This window comes from Emys orbicularis, chromosome 7 (assembly GCF_028017835.1).
Source record: "Emys orbicularis isolate rEmyOrb1 chromosome 7, rEmyOrb1.hap1, whole genome shotgun sequence".
In the NCBI taxonomy this organism is placed as follows: Eukaryota; Metazoa; Chordata; order Testudines; family Emydidae; genus Emys; species Emys orbicularis.
Window position 1 is genome coordinate 45,621,093 of NC_088689.1, and position 13,878 is coordinate 45,634,970.

A 13,878-nucleotide genomic window follows, 5' to 3' on the forward strand; every position below is an offset into this window, starting at 1 on the left:
ACCCTTCTTTCCTAACTACAGAAGCTTTCTTAACAAGAGAAACATAGACTAAATTTATCTTGTTACATTCCATGCACTTCAAAGGATAAATTATGCTCTACATGTATAAACAAGTTTATGATTAATCAATATATTGATGGTATTCATAAGAGAATGATTAGTTTTCACAAAACTATACTGCATTACCAGAAAACCATGCATGAATGTTATGGCTTAGCTAATTTCCTGTTTGTCCTGTGAGGTATTGACTGCACACATATAGCCATTGGAGCACCTCCCAAAGATGAGAGATGCTTTCTAAATAGAAACATGTCATTCCATAAGTATGTAGGTTATATGTGATCCCAATCACTGAAGTTGAACCAAAATTTCCAGACTCTTGTCATCTTGCCCATAGTTCCAGGAGGGAATAATAATAATAATAATAATAATAAAACCTTTATTTTATAGCACATCCGTCATACAAATGCATCACAAAAATTATTTATATAATTAATAATATAATTAATAAAACTAATAAAAACCTAAATTAGTAATCTATTTAGGGATCTATAAAGAAGTTATATGCAATGCTGAATGACTGCAGAACATCAGAGAGAGAAAAAATTTAAGAGGCATAGAAATGAGAACTTTTTAGGTGATATTTTAAAACAGAATTTAGAGAAGGGCTCTCGAGAAGGGAAGATGAAGGAACAATTAGAAGCTGATGAGTGGCATATACTGTTACATTTGTCCACATTTACTTAACTCTACTGGCCAGCCTGTTGACTATGGGGGAGTCGAGGGGGGGGAGAATTTTCAAAGACAAAAATAGCAGTTAGGCATCTAACTCTCATTAGCTTTCAATGGGAGTTATGCACCTGTGACTTTGAAAATCTTCCCCTATATCTGCACACATATCTGCGTACTAGCCTAAAAAACATGTACAAATCAAGAAGATTGAATCCATAAGAGAAAGTTACTTACCTTATAGTAAATGGATGTTCTTTGAGATGCATGGTCCCTATCTGCATTCCATTGTGGGTACACATATGCTCCATGTGCCTGGAGCCAGAGAATTTTGAAAGCAATGTCCCTTGGTCTGCACATGTGCCCTGGCTCACCTTTGCCTCCAGTCAAGGAGATAAAAGGCAGGATGAACCAACTGCCTCTCCAGTTTCTTCTCCACCTCCACCATGAATCAAAGAAGAGCCGAAGCAGAGGGGAAAGAGGGCGAATAGTGGAATACAAATAGGGACCCATGTATCTCAAAGAACCTCCAGTTACTAAGGTAAGTAACTTTCTCTTCTTCTTCGAGTGCTGGTCCCTGGGTGTATTCCACTGTGGGTGACTGACAAGCAGTACTCAAATAGGAGAAGGGTGCGAGAATGTAGATGGGTGAGGCAAGTGAAGGACTGCCATTCCAAAAGGCACATCAGTGGAGAAGGCCTGTACCAAGGCATAGTGTCTTGCAAATGTGTGCATGGAGCACCGTGTAGCTGCCTTGCAGATATCAAGCAGAGATAGCTCTTGAAGTGATGCCATAGACATTGTTGGCGTTCTTGTGGAATGAGGAGGGGGAAGATTAGACAGCTGATACAAGAGCAAAATGCAGCCTGAGATCCATTTTCAGATTCTTTGAGAGGATATAGCCTGACCCTTTCCGCTATGGTGACAAACAGTGTGGGACACTTTCTGATTCGTTTTATTCTCTGCAGGTAAAAGGCTCAGATTTGCCGAACATGGAGGGAAGGAGGCTCCTTTCTTCTGAGGGTGCATGTGGTTTTGGGAAGAACACAGGTAACTGAATTGACTGATTCAGCTGAAACTGTGAAATTACTTTAGCAGTGAATTTAGGGCAGTGTTTCTCAAATGCGGCCCTCAGGGGTTTTTCTTGTGGCCACAGCCTCCTGGGTAATGATGGGGGGAAGGGGAGGCCAGCAAAGCATTCACCCCTTCCCGGGGCCACCAGTAGGGGTTGGGCCCTGCCCCCCTCTGGAGCCACAAACACCCAGAGGAGCAGGCAGCCAGTGTGAGTTCTCCCCTTTCCCAAGGGCAGTGGGGCTCGGGCTTCTGACTTCAGTCCTAGGGTGTTGGGTGGCAGGCTCTGGCCATGGGGCTTCAGGTTCCAGTCACAGGGCTTTGGGCTCCAGCCCTGGGCTCACCCACCTCCCATCACCTATGGCCCCTGCTGCCTTTCCCAGCCCTCCATTGCCCATGGTCCCTGCTCCCTCCCTACCCTACTAGCTAGTAAGTCTTAAAACAAACAAACAAACAAACAAAAAAAACAGCAACCAAAAAAACCCCCAAAAGAAACAACAACAAAAAAGAGAAGAATGTGTAAGGCACCTTATTTTGTTTCTATTCTGTTTAGGTCTAGTAAATAATAGAGGCAACTGTACATTATTTTTATTACTGAGTCTGAAAAAAAAACCCTACACAAATAAATTACAATGATTTGGACATGTATATATGCATATTTATTTGTTTTTCCTAAAGTTAATTATGTATTTTAGGAAAAATTGTCAGTGGCCACCAGCAAGAGTTGGTGGCCGCACTCTAAAGGCCACCAAAAATTTTCTTGTGAGAACCCCTGATTTAGGGTGTAAATGTAAATGTAGGTGTGAATGTAAATGTAAATGTAATGATACATCGTCCTTATGGAATGCAATGTAAGGACGATCCACCATCATTGCCCCAAGCTCACCAACCCTTTTGGCTGAGGTGATGGCTACCACCAATGCAATCTTCCTGGATAGGAGAAACATGAAACAAGAAGCTAATGGTTCAAAGGGAATCTGAGTGAGTACAGAGAGAAGAAGAATCAAGTGAGAAGCCATTGAGAAGCAGACTTTGTAATAGGCAGAAAGGTTCAGATTAGGGCTTTCCAGAATCTGCTGGTCAGTGGGTGCACAAAAATCGAGTAGCCATGCAAAGGTGTATGGTATGCACTGACTGCTGCCAAATGGACCCATAAGGAGCTGATGGACAAACCTGCTGTCTTTAAGGAAAAAATATAGTCCAGGATGACAGGAATACCTGAAGCTTCTGGGGGTATACATCTCTGATGCTCCTGGATAGAAAAATGCTTCCACTTAACTAGGTAACATTTTCTAGTGGAATGCTTCCTACTGTTAGGAAGGATGTTCTCCACAGCTTCAGAACATTATCACTCTAGGGATGATGTCCACCCAAAAACCAAGCCCTGAGATAAAGCGGACATGGATTGGGATGCTTGATCTTGCCATTCCCCAGGGTCAGGATATTGGGAAATACTGGTATAATGATCAGTGTCCAAGATGATCTGAATAGGGGGCTCAGGAACTAAAACTGTCTGGGCCAGCTGAGGGCAAAAGAGAATAACTCGTAACCTCTTCTGCCAAATCTTGTGTAAAACTCAAGGCAGGAGTGGTGGCAGAGGGAAGGCATAGTTCAGATAGTCTGACCTGGAAGAAATAGAGTATTGCAGTGTGAGTGGCAACCTAGGTTCCTCTAGAACAGTATATGTGGCATTTCCTATTTGTTTGGGGGGTGAACAGTTCCCTGGTGGGGGTCCCCACAGAGCAAAAATATTGTTCACCATCAAGTTATGTAGCTCCCACTTGTGAGACAGCAAAGTGTCTGCTGAGAGTCTACTAGCATGTTCTGGTTCCTGGGAAGGTAAACTGCCAACAGGGTAATCTGATTGTCAACACACCAGTTCTATTGACTGACCACTTCTGCATGCAGGGGGATGGATCTCGCTCCTTCCTGTTAGTTGATGTAAAAGACGGTTGTGATGTTGTCTGACATTATGAGGGCATGGTGAGTTTGAATAAATGGGAAAAAGGCTTTGCAAGCCCTCTGACTTGCTTGCAACTCCAGAACATTGATGTAAATCCTGGGCTCTCAATATGTCCAGGTGCCTGGGCTGTACATTTGTCCATATGTGCGCCACAGCCCAACAGCGATGTGTCAGTAATGGTTGTCCTGGCCAGAGCAGAAGCAAGGAAGGGAATGCCATTGCATACGTGGCGGGGATTCTTCCACCATAACAGGCACAATATCACTTTGGCAGGCAGTCACTATGGTGTTCATGAACTGCCAATTTGGTTAGTACACTGTTTGAAGCCACACTTGTAGGCAACAAAGGTGGAGTCTTGTCAATTGTGTGACGTAAATGCATGAAACCATATGACCTATGACAGAGAGACAACTCTTGACAGGTACTCGAGGGTTGCTTATGACCTAGCTTGAAACCTGTCCCTCAACAGATAAGCCCTTGCTGTGATTTAATTTAAGGACACCCTGATGCAGTCTAAAGCCTGCATAAGGGTGAGGATGGATTTTTCGGTGTTTATGCTGACCCCCAAAGAGGAGAGGAGTTGCAGCATTGTCGAAGTCGACACATAGATATTCTGGCGTGGGGATGAGGAGCTAATCGTTGAGGTACGGGAAGATGGTGAAACCACGGTGTCTGACATAGGCTGCTACTACAGAGACCACCTTGGTAAAGACTGTGGGGGCGATAGCAAAGCCAAAAGCAAGTATTCTGTATGGATGGTCAGAGCCCACCATGAATCTGAGAAAGCATCTGTGAACTGGTGGACGTCCATGTGAAAGCAGGTGTCCTTCGTGTTGAGAGTTGTAAACTACATGACCTTTTCCAGGCATGGAATTATTGATGCCAACATGACCATGCAAAACTTGAGTTTGCAAATAAAGCTGTTGAGATGGCAGATGTCGAGAATGGGTCTCCAACCGCTCTAGGAAATATGTCAAATATAAACTCCTCCCTTGCTGCTGAAGAGGAACCCGCTCTATTGCTCCTTGCTGTAAGAGGGATTTCTTCTTGTGAGAGTGGCTGCAGAGGGGGTTTGGGGAAGGGTTTTTTTGGATGGGGTAAGGATGTAAACTCTATCATATAGCCAGAATGGATGATGTTCAGCACCCATCTGTCTGTTGTTATTGCACGCCAGGTGTTGAAAAAGAGTGCTAGATAACCCCTAAAGTGTGGATGGGGGTCGTGTGGTGTAGGACTTAATGGTTTGCAGCTCTTGAGCTCCTGTCAAAAATAGCACTTAGCCGAAGTCTGAAAGTGGGATGATTAACCTGCTAAAGAAGATGAGGAGAAGTGGGTCTTTTGAACCCTTTGCCTCTTACGGGGTGGATCATAAGGTCTCTGGTGGTAGAACTGCTGAACCATCGCTCTAGGCGTGTAGGGTTGCCGGTGGACTTTTCTCTTTGGGGCAGCTGTATCTATTCCTAGGAAACACAGAGTGGCACTGGAGTCCTTTAGAGTGTTCAAAGGCTCATCAGTCTTCTGGTTAAATAGAGAAGTCTCATCAAAGGGAAGGTCCTCAGCAGTGTTCTGGACCTCCCTGGGAAACCCCAAAGCATGAAGCCACGACTCCCTGCACATCGTGATGGCAGTAGCCATTGTCCTGGAAGATGTATCAGCCACATTTACTGCTGATTGGAGAGTGGTCCTGGCAACCAATTTGCCTTCCTCTATGAGAGCCTGGAAACTAGCTCTGTCCTGCTGTGCTGCTGGAAGTCTGTCAGTGAAGTCCGCAAATTTTGAATAGTTCAGGAAGTCATACTTAGCCATTAATTCTTGGTAGCTGGTTATCCTGAACTGGAGGCTAGAAGAAAAGACTTTCCATCCCAATAAGTCAAGATGCTTGCCCTCCTTATCAGTCAGGGTAGATCAGGGATGTTGTTGCTCTGTGGCGACCTGGACCACTAAAGGGAGAGAACAGAAATTCTGCCATGTGGCTGGAATAAATATCGTTTCTCTGCCCTCTTAGGGGTTGGGGCACAGGTAACTTGGGGGTATACCAGACTGCTCTGGCTGGCTCCAGGATGGCTTCGTTAACAGGGAGCGCTATTCAACTGGAGCCGGAGGCATGGAGGATCTTCCAGAGCTTGCGTTGAGGATCCTTAACCTCCTCAAGAGGAATCTTCTCAATTCCCCTGCAACTCTGAGAAGTTGTTGAACTGCTTATAGTCATCTGGGGGATGGGAGGGAGCCACTGGAACCCCCACTTCACCTGGAGATGAAGATGGCAATCTTGTCAGTTCCAGTGGAACTGCGGGATCCAGCATACATGCCTCCTCCTCATTTGGATCAGGGGGCAGTTCCGTTTGCCCTCTCAAAGGAGTGGGAAGGGACAATAGCAGACCAGACTGACTCTGCGGGATGGTATTGGTCCCATGGCCCCCAGTATGGCCCATAGGAAGGGTTGAGTGGGTGTGGCAGTGGTCTCAATGGCATGGAGAACCAACAGTTCCAAGGCAGGTGATGAGGTGGAGGTTTGTCCTAAACTTGTCCAGGCCTTTTGACCAGGAAGTTGTATCTTGGAGGAGGAAGTAACAGATCACAGGTGGTGCAGATCCTCCAGATGAGGAAGAAGCTGATTCTGGTTCCAATGGTGGTACTGACAGAGCTGCTGGAGGGAAGTCATAGCCTGAAGATGGAATGGGAGACAGACTCCTCCCAAAAGTTGGCTCCCCTGGTGAAGTCAGAACATCTCTCGAGAGGGAGGGACCCAATGGAGCAGGAGACTCTGTATCTGGGAGACAGCGAAGATGTCCTCAGGAGCAGTGTACATCTTGGCTCTTCCCAGAGTGACAGGGGTCCTGTCTGCCCAAACCATGAGAGCCGCAGTACAGACAGTCTGTGCCACAGCTGTGGAAGACAAAGTCGGTACTGTTGGTAACTGAGACTCTTGATGATCACTCTTTGTTGGTTCCAGTGGATCCCAGCATTTGTGTTTGGGAGGTACCGGTGCCACCAGATTGTGACGTGCCAATGAAGCCCTAAGCTTGTGGGCTTTCTTGTCACGACTTTGAGACTTAGGATGAACTAAATTCTCTTGGGCTGAGCTTAGAGAATTGCTCAGTTTAGAAAGGGCTGAATCCAACTTCTTCAAAGTGGATTTGAAGGAAGATTTAGTCTCATGCTTATGAGAAAGCTCCCTGCTCTCCCTACAGAACCCCGCCAAAGGATCTGTGGGGATAGACTTCCTGGCTCCTGAGTTTGGACCTCATGGCAGGAGATGCACTCCTTGCTTAGTCAGGCCAATGTATGGGGTTACCCCAGCCTGGGTCTGATTATGGCCTCATGGCCTTTTCCATTAGGTGCTTCCTAAGATGAAGTTCTTGCCCTTCCTGGGTATGGCTGGGGAATGAATGCAAGATACTGCACCTCGCTGTTATTTGGGCTTCCCCAAGGCAGTGCTGGTGGTCGTCATTGACCAAGAAGGATCGTGGGCAGGAAGCACAATTTTTGAAGCCCAGAGTCCTGGGGGATAGTCCAGTACCAAAAACGAGGTACGGTGGGGGAGGGAGGGGGAAGAGAGGTCCTCACCTTGAGAAGGCTAACTATAAAACTAACAGATAAAACTTTTAAACTCTAAAACTTCTAAAAACTATTTACAGATATCTAAATATGGTAACAGATAAAGGAATAAAGCTGAAGCTTTGGGCACTTGAGGTTCCAACCCAGACCATACTGCGGTGAGAAGGAACTGGAGAGGTGGTTGGTCTGTCCTGCTCTTTATCTCCATGGTTGGAGGCATGAGGTGAGCCAGGGTGTATGTGCAGACCCATGGACACTGCTTTCAATATTATCTGGCTCTGGGCGCATATGTACCCATGATGGAATACACATAGGGACCAGCAGTCAGAGAAGAATGCATGTCTATTTTAAAAATTAAAAGTCTGGTGCAAGTTGTGGTGGCACATGTGTACATGCATGCATTTTTGCACATCAATAGACAAGTGCCTGAAAATCAAGCCTTGTATGTTTTTAATATTTATTCTCATCTCCTATGCTGGAATCTTATCTGGGAATTTCACTTCTTTTAACCATTTTCATCTTTTCAGCTGACCTATAGGGCAGGCAGGGACAGGGAAATACATTTTGCCATGCAGGGCCAAATGAAAAAAAGATAAGAGGAAAAAATATGGAAGGGGGAAGCTCATCCAAGTGAATGTCTATTTATATGACAAAACCAACACAAAATTCAGCACAAGTGGCAGTTTTTGTTCAATGAGGTCCAGGACTTGCACTGAAAGACTGTTACAGGTCAGGGTTGAGGTACATTGGCAGAGCTGTGGTTACGGACAGGGTTACTCCACAAGCCAAAGCATTAAGACTATATAAAATAGAACAGTACATATATTTACAAAATAATTAAGACATCATTATGCATGTATCCAAAATGCAGTGATGGAAAGTTTAACATAGGTAAACTTTCATTCTAAGCACCTCACTTATATACCTGTGCATCTAAAAAGAAGAATCAAGTAGTAAGCAGACCAGACTAGTCTATGGATTCAAAAATTAGTCCTAGAGGGCAGCAAATTATGATCTAAGAGTCTTTTAGATGCTCTAACAGATTGTAGACTAAGCAGAGTAGTTCACTTAATGTGAAACATTCGGTTCAAAAACCCTTTTATTAATGGTGGACTCTACATAAAGTAATCCATTGGAAAATCTTTGGAATGTACTACTGAGAGCATTCAAAGTAGCTTTTTACATGAATGACTATTCATATTCTATTTCAAACCAATCAAAGCAGATTGAAAAAGACAAAATGCTATACTATTTTGGATTTTAAGTATGAGTTATGTCCTGCTGCATCTCCTGCTGTACTAAATATTTTTTCCAAAAGACACACTAGTTGGATCATCAAGGACACTTAATAGCCAAATGAGAAAATGCTGGCCAAATGGTTTGTTTGGATATCAAATAAACTTGAAGATAAAAACAGCTGCATGTTCAGATAGAAGCTGTTTCATACCCCTGCTCATTTTTGTTACCTTTCTCTGTACCTTTTCCAATTCTAATATATCTTTTTTGAGATGGGCTGACCAAAACTGCATGCAGTATTCAAGGTGTGGAGACACCGTGGATTTCTGTTCTTTTTCTAAGATGCACCCATAAATTGAATGAAATGATTAAACCATTTGAAGAAACATCTGTAGCCAAAGAGTTCTGAATCCTGTAGTTCTTTGTTCTGCGTCTTTGGCCACTTGAACTTCTTGAGTTGAATCTGATGTAGCCTTTTCCACTACATCATTAATAAGACAGATGTTTTCAACTGAAGATGCAGCAAAGTGGGCAAAATGCATTTCTGAATTTGCAAACTAAATTTCTTGTATAGTTCTTCTCTATGTAGATTGGGAACAGAACAGATGTCCTTTCGGAACAGAATAGATGTCCATTCTCTCAGATATGCTGCATCATCATCTAGCTCTGCAGTGGCCTGCTAAGATGGTCTCAGCACTTTGACAAGGCTATCCATTAAGGTCCACTCGAGTCATAAGAGTGATTCACTAATTTCACAACTGAATTACTCAGCTTGCTTTACTTTTACTATTTTCTGAGATCTACAGTAAGTAGTTCTATTGGATTATTACAGACAGAATACGTTTACAGTAGGTTATGGAAACAGTTTTGGAAAGCATTTCTGAAGCTCCTCTGCTTTTACAAAATGGAAAAAGCAGCAATTAAAATCCTTCCTTTGAAATGATATTGGTATTCTGAACAAACAGAAAAGGCATTTATAGAAACCATGGGACATTTTCCACAAATAGCTATAATTAGTTATGGTGTGTATCATGTCAGGTCATTTATCCTTGACAACCATCCCATGTTGCAGCTTGTAATACTGTATAAATTTATCAAACACATTACTGATATTGTCCAGAAGGGTAACATACAGTCACCTTTACCCATTCTCAAAAGGCATTTTAGCAACTACTGCAAATGTCTGAACTTGCATGCAAAGATGTTATGATAGATTCATAACCAAAAGAAATTCAATGAGCTGTTGGGGATAAATATTCATTCCACACACTAATTCTAGTGCATGTCAGTAGAAAAGTGGTCTTTGGATTCTTTTGTAGGAACTATTGATTGACTAATGGTTGATTGACAACATTTACTGAATCTTGCCTACAATATACTCTATATTATCCTGTGAAATTCTCATTCTTTATCTGTAGAAAAGGTTGAAGAAACTGTTAATCAGTTCTCCTAGTGAAATTGGTATTTTATTCAGAAACTGACCCTTTGCCTAAGAAGAAATGTTTAACTTTTAAACTCTTTGGCCTTGGCTACACTTGCGGATTCACAGCGCTGCCGCGGCAGCGCTGTGAAGCGCGAGTGTAGTCGCGCCACCAGCGCTGCGAGAGCTGTCTCGCAGCGCTGCAAGTACTCCACCTCTCCGAGGGGAGTAGCTTGCAGTGCTGCGAGGGAGCGTGCAGCGCTGCAGGCGCTGATTACACTGGCGCTTTACAGCGCTGCACTCAGGGGGGGTGTTTTTTCACACCCCTGAGTGCAGCAAGTGCAGCGCTGTGAATTGCCAGTGTAGCCAAGGCCCTTATGTCACAGAGTGACTGGCCCCCTGTGATGGAAATAGTCCAGAGTCCTTACACCAGAACAGGTACTCCCAGCTGAGCAATTAAGAGGGCGGAACTGCACCTGGGCTATAAAGGGTCAAAGAGAGTTTAGTGAGGACAGATCTAGAAGGGGAACTATGCAGTAAAGCTGTACAGAAAGTCTCCTACCATGGTCCCTACAGAAGGGAGCTGGGGCTGGGTCAGAAGATCCCCAACTGAAAGTTTAGTTTTCCTTTGGGAGAAGGCAAAGAAGGCAGGGCAGGCCAGGCCTTGCACTGTCTAGCTGCTCAGACAGCAGGAAGGGACAGTACCTCAGGGAGCATAAGGCTGGGTGGAAGATTTATTGTTTGTTTGCTTTTTGCAAATTGTTAATAAAGAAACCAGGCCCCAAGGAGGTCTATGATTGGATTAGCAAGACTGTAAGGTGTTTTGTTTAAGGAGTCCTGAGGAATGGGAAAACAGAGGGAGGGCACTGCAGAGGCACTCTTGGCCGTGAAGGGAGATGCTCAGGTGGAGATCACTCTATTATACTTTACTATTGACATTTGTTTTGTTTTCACAATGAAGTCTGTTCTAAGGACCTCCAATAAGCAACTCATTCACGTAACCATATAAAAAGGTATCCTTGAATTTTCTAGCACTATAAATTCAACATTTATTTATAGGCCATCTCCAGCAAACAACAAGTTGTTGCAGGTCCATTGAGTAGGTGCTTATAACGAATTTTTAACTGCAGGTTTCTCCACGGAAAAAGCTGATGGTAAGCTAAAAACGAAACCAAACTCAGTATGAAAGATTTGTACAGGACACTTAGATTCAGCCAGGCGGACAGCTGTCCTACCAAAGTGTTTTCAAAATCACAGCTTTGCCAAATGAATTAATACTAGTATTAGGTTTAGTAGTACTGGATATTTGTGTGGAACTTTTGTTGGACTTTTCACCAGGTGGGTTAACAGAGATTTAGTGATTTTGATTAATCTAATTACTTGCAGTGATATGATAGCAGATGGAATTTTACTGCTACTAACACAGAGATTGACTGACTGTCTTTAAATGCAGATGGTTCTCTGTATTAATTATTATTATTAATTTGTATTGCAGTAGCATCTAGAGGCCCCAACAAAATCAGTGCTCCATTCTGCGAGGTACAGAGTAAAGGACAGTCCTTGCCTTAGAGAGCAGAGCTGACAGTCTAAATCTAGTTTATGGATTTGCATGTGAAAAGAATAATGGATTTTAAGTTGCATGGTTTAAAGTCTTTATTTTTCACTGTGGACTGTGTGTTTTTATAGAACTTTTCCGCTTTTTGGTTTTCATTTCATGTTTATGTCCTCATTGTCTGGAATGGAAAACATTAGATACTAGGTTCTAACGATTAATCGCAAACAGTAAATCAGATTTAGAGAAACATGTCTTCAGTAAAGCATCATGCTGATACAGATAAAAAATAATAATAATAATTAACATTGCGGAACATTATCTTTGCCATACATTTTGCATACAATACCAAAAATCAAACCTCTGGAGAACCAGCATCATGAACTCAAAGTCAAAGGACGTTTCTCACTTCCTTATGACTGTTTTTCTTACATAGTAAAAGTATGTGTGTCCAGTAGGGTATTGTTATTATGTTTGTAGCAAGAACAGGTTTTTTGTTCTCTTCTGCTGACATTTTAACTTGTTTACCATGCAAAGCTGTGCAAGTCAGCTCTGCTTTTGCAAGTGTGTTTACAGGAAATTCCAGAAAGCTCTGCCAGTTACACATGATGGTGGAAAGACCTACTTACAGCATTGAACTAATGGAGGGTCATCATCAAGACCAAATATGGAGGTATTTTTAAATAGTTTTTTATTCTTTTTAAAAGACGGACTGACTGGTCTTTTTAATCCAAATAAGGCTCTCATTTTAAAACAGCTGTCATTGACGCCAGCTTTGCTTTAAACATGAACTACAAATAAACCCTGAAAACACCTTCTATTTGTGTCACATGAGCACAATCTCACCTTCAAACTACCCCTTTTCCTCTTTCAGGTTCCTGAACTGCTGTCTCGAGCTTTACTTCGATGCTTCAGCTCTTGTTCTATGGAAGTCCTGGAGCATGGATTTGATTCTCAGGGGCTCAGACTAGTCCATTCGCCCCCATCCCTTTCTTTTAAATTATTTAATATAGTTCTTCAAAGTTTCTTGTTTAAGTAATAATAAACTTTGAGAAAACACACATTAAAACAGGAATTTACTTAAATCCCTATGCAACAGCTCGATGACAGCTATGACTCTACAGCATGGTGAGACGACATCATTAGAGCTGACTCCAACCAGACATGACTTTAAGGGCCCTAACAAGCGAAAGTTTGATTTTGTATAATAAAGTGCTGGGTGAAACTAGAGATCCAAGACAAAGCCTGACTCAGGAAGAATTCTGCAAATATCGCTAATTTTGAGATTTTTATTTACAGTTCATCTTTAACAAGGATTGCTGGGAGATAGCAACAGTAAGTCTTGCAAAAATTAGTTCACTAAGGTAGAACCTTCTGCCCAAGCAGACGACCAGCTGGAAGGGGCTTTACACACATCTCCACTAACCAAACACGATGAAACAGTCTGTGAAAAGAGAAAATTTTGCAGAGATTTTCTCTTAGAGCAATGTCTTTCAGAGGTGAACAGAGTAATGATCATGCAGCCCTGTGAAAAGTGCTTTCTGTCTCTAAAGAAAACTCAGTTAATTCCCTCGTAGTCAACCAAAGCTAGTGGATAACTGTCACAGTCCTATTGGTCCACAATACACAAAGTAGAGCAACTTCAATTACTTTGTATGTATTTGCCTACCAATTCTCCTTCAGCCCAAATGCACAAATTTTCATGAGAGATTGTGGCATGAATCAGCAGTAATCATCCCTCCCTTTACATATCCTGTTCTACAGCACTCCTGAAGAGCTAGAACCTGCTGTTGATGCACTTGTACATATTTGAAATATTGTTCATATTTATACAGTTTGTACAAATTTCTACCAAATCCCTGTCCCTGTAACTGCTTGATTTCCAACACCTTGTCCTCTATTGGCTATCATGTTGTATACAATATGGTTTTGGATTACAGAAAATGCACTCATATGAGGAAAAAATAACCTCCTCGAGTTAATTTCTGGTCCTTCCAATTTTCATCTCCCTTGTGACCAAGTCACCAAGTTTTAAAGTGCTAAATAAAAGTATATTGGCGAACTATAATAAATCAGGGGTTCTTAAGCTTTCTCTTTCTGAGGCTTCCCTAACATGCTATAAAACTTCAGAGACCAGTGGGGGGAGGAGGTGAAGGGGGATTCAGGGCTTCAGCCATGAGGGAGGCACCTTGGGGCTCTGGGCTTCAGCTGCCTGGTAGTGGGGGAGGGGAGCTCTGGGCTTCTGCCCGATGGGAGCTTCTGTGCCGTGGGGCGGTTGGGAGCTTAGGGCTTCTACCCCATGGGGCACTGAGGCTTGGGGCTTCTGCTCCGCAGGGTGGGAGAGTGTGT

General features: G+C 43.0%; 1 protein-coding gene across 1 annotated transcript in view; it reads right to left on the reverse strand.

The window, feature by feature from the left end:
* The window catches only part of TET1 (tet methylcytosine dioxygenase 1), a 121,696-nt gene that overhangs the window by 11,927 nt on the left and 95,891 nt on the right, over positions 1-13,878 (reverse strand). The gene's annotated exons all lie outside the window — the stretch shown is intronic.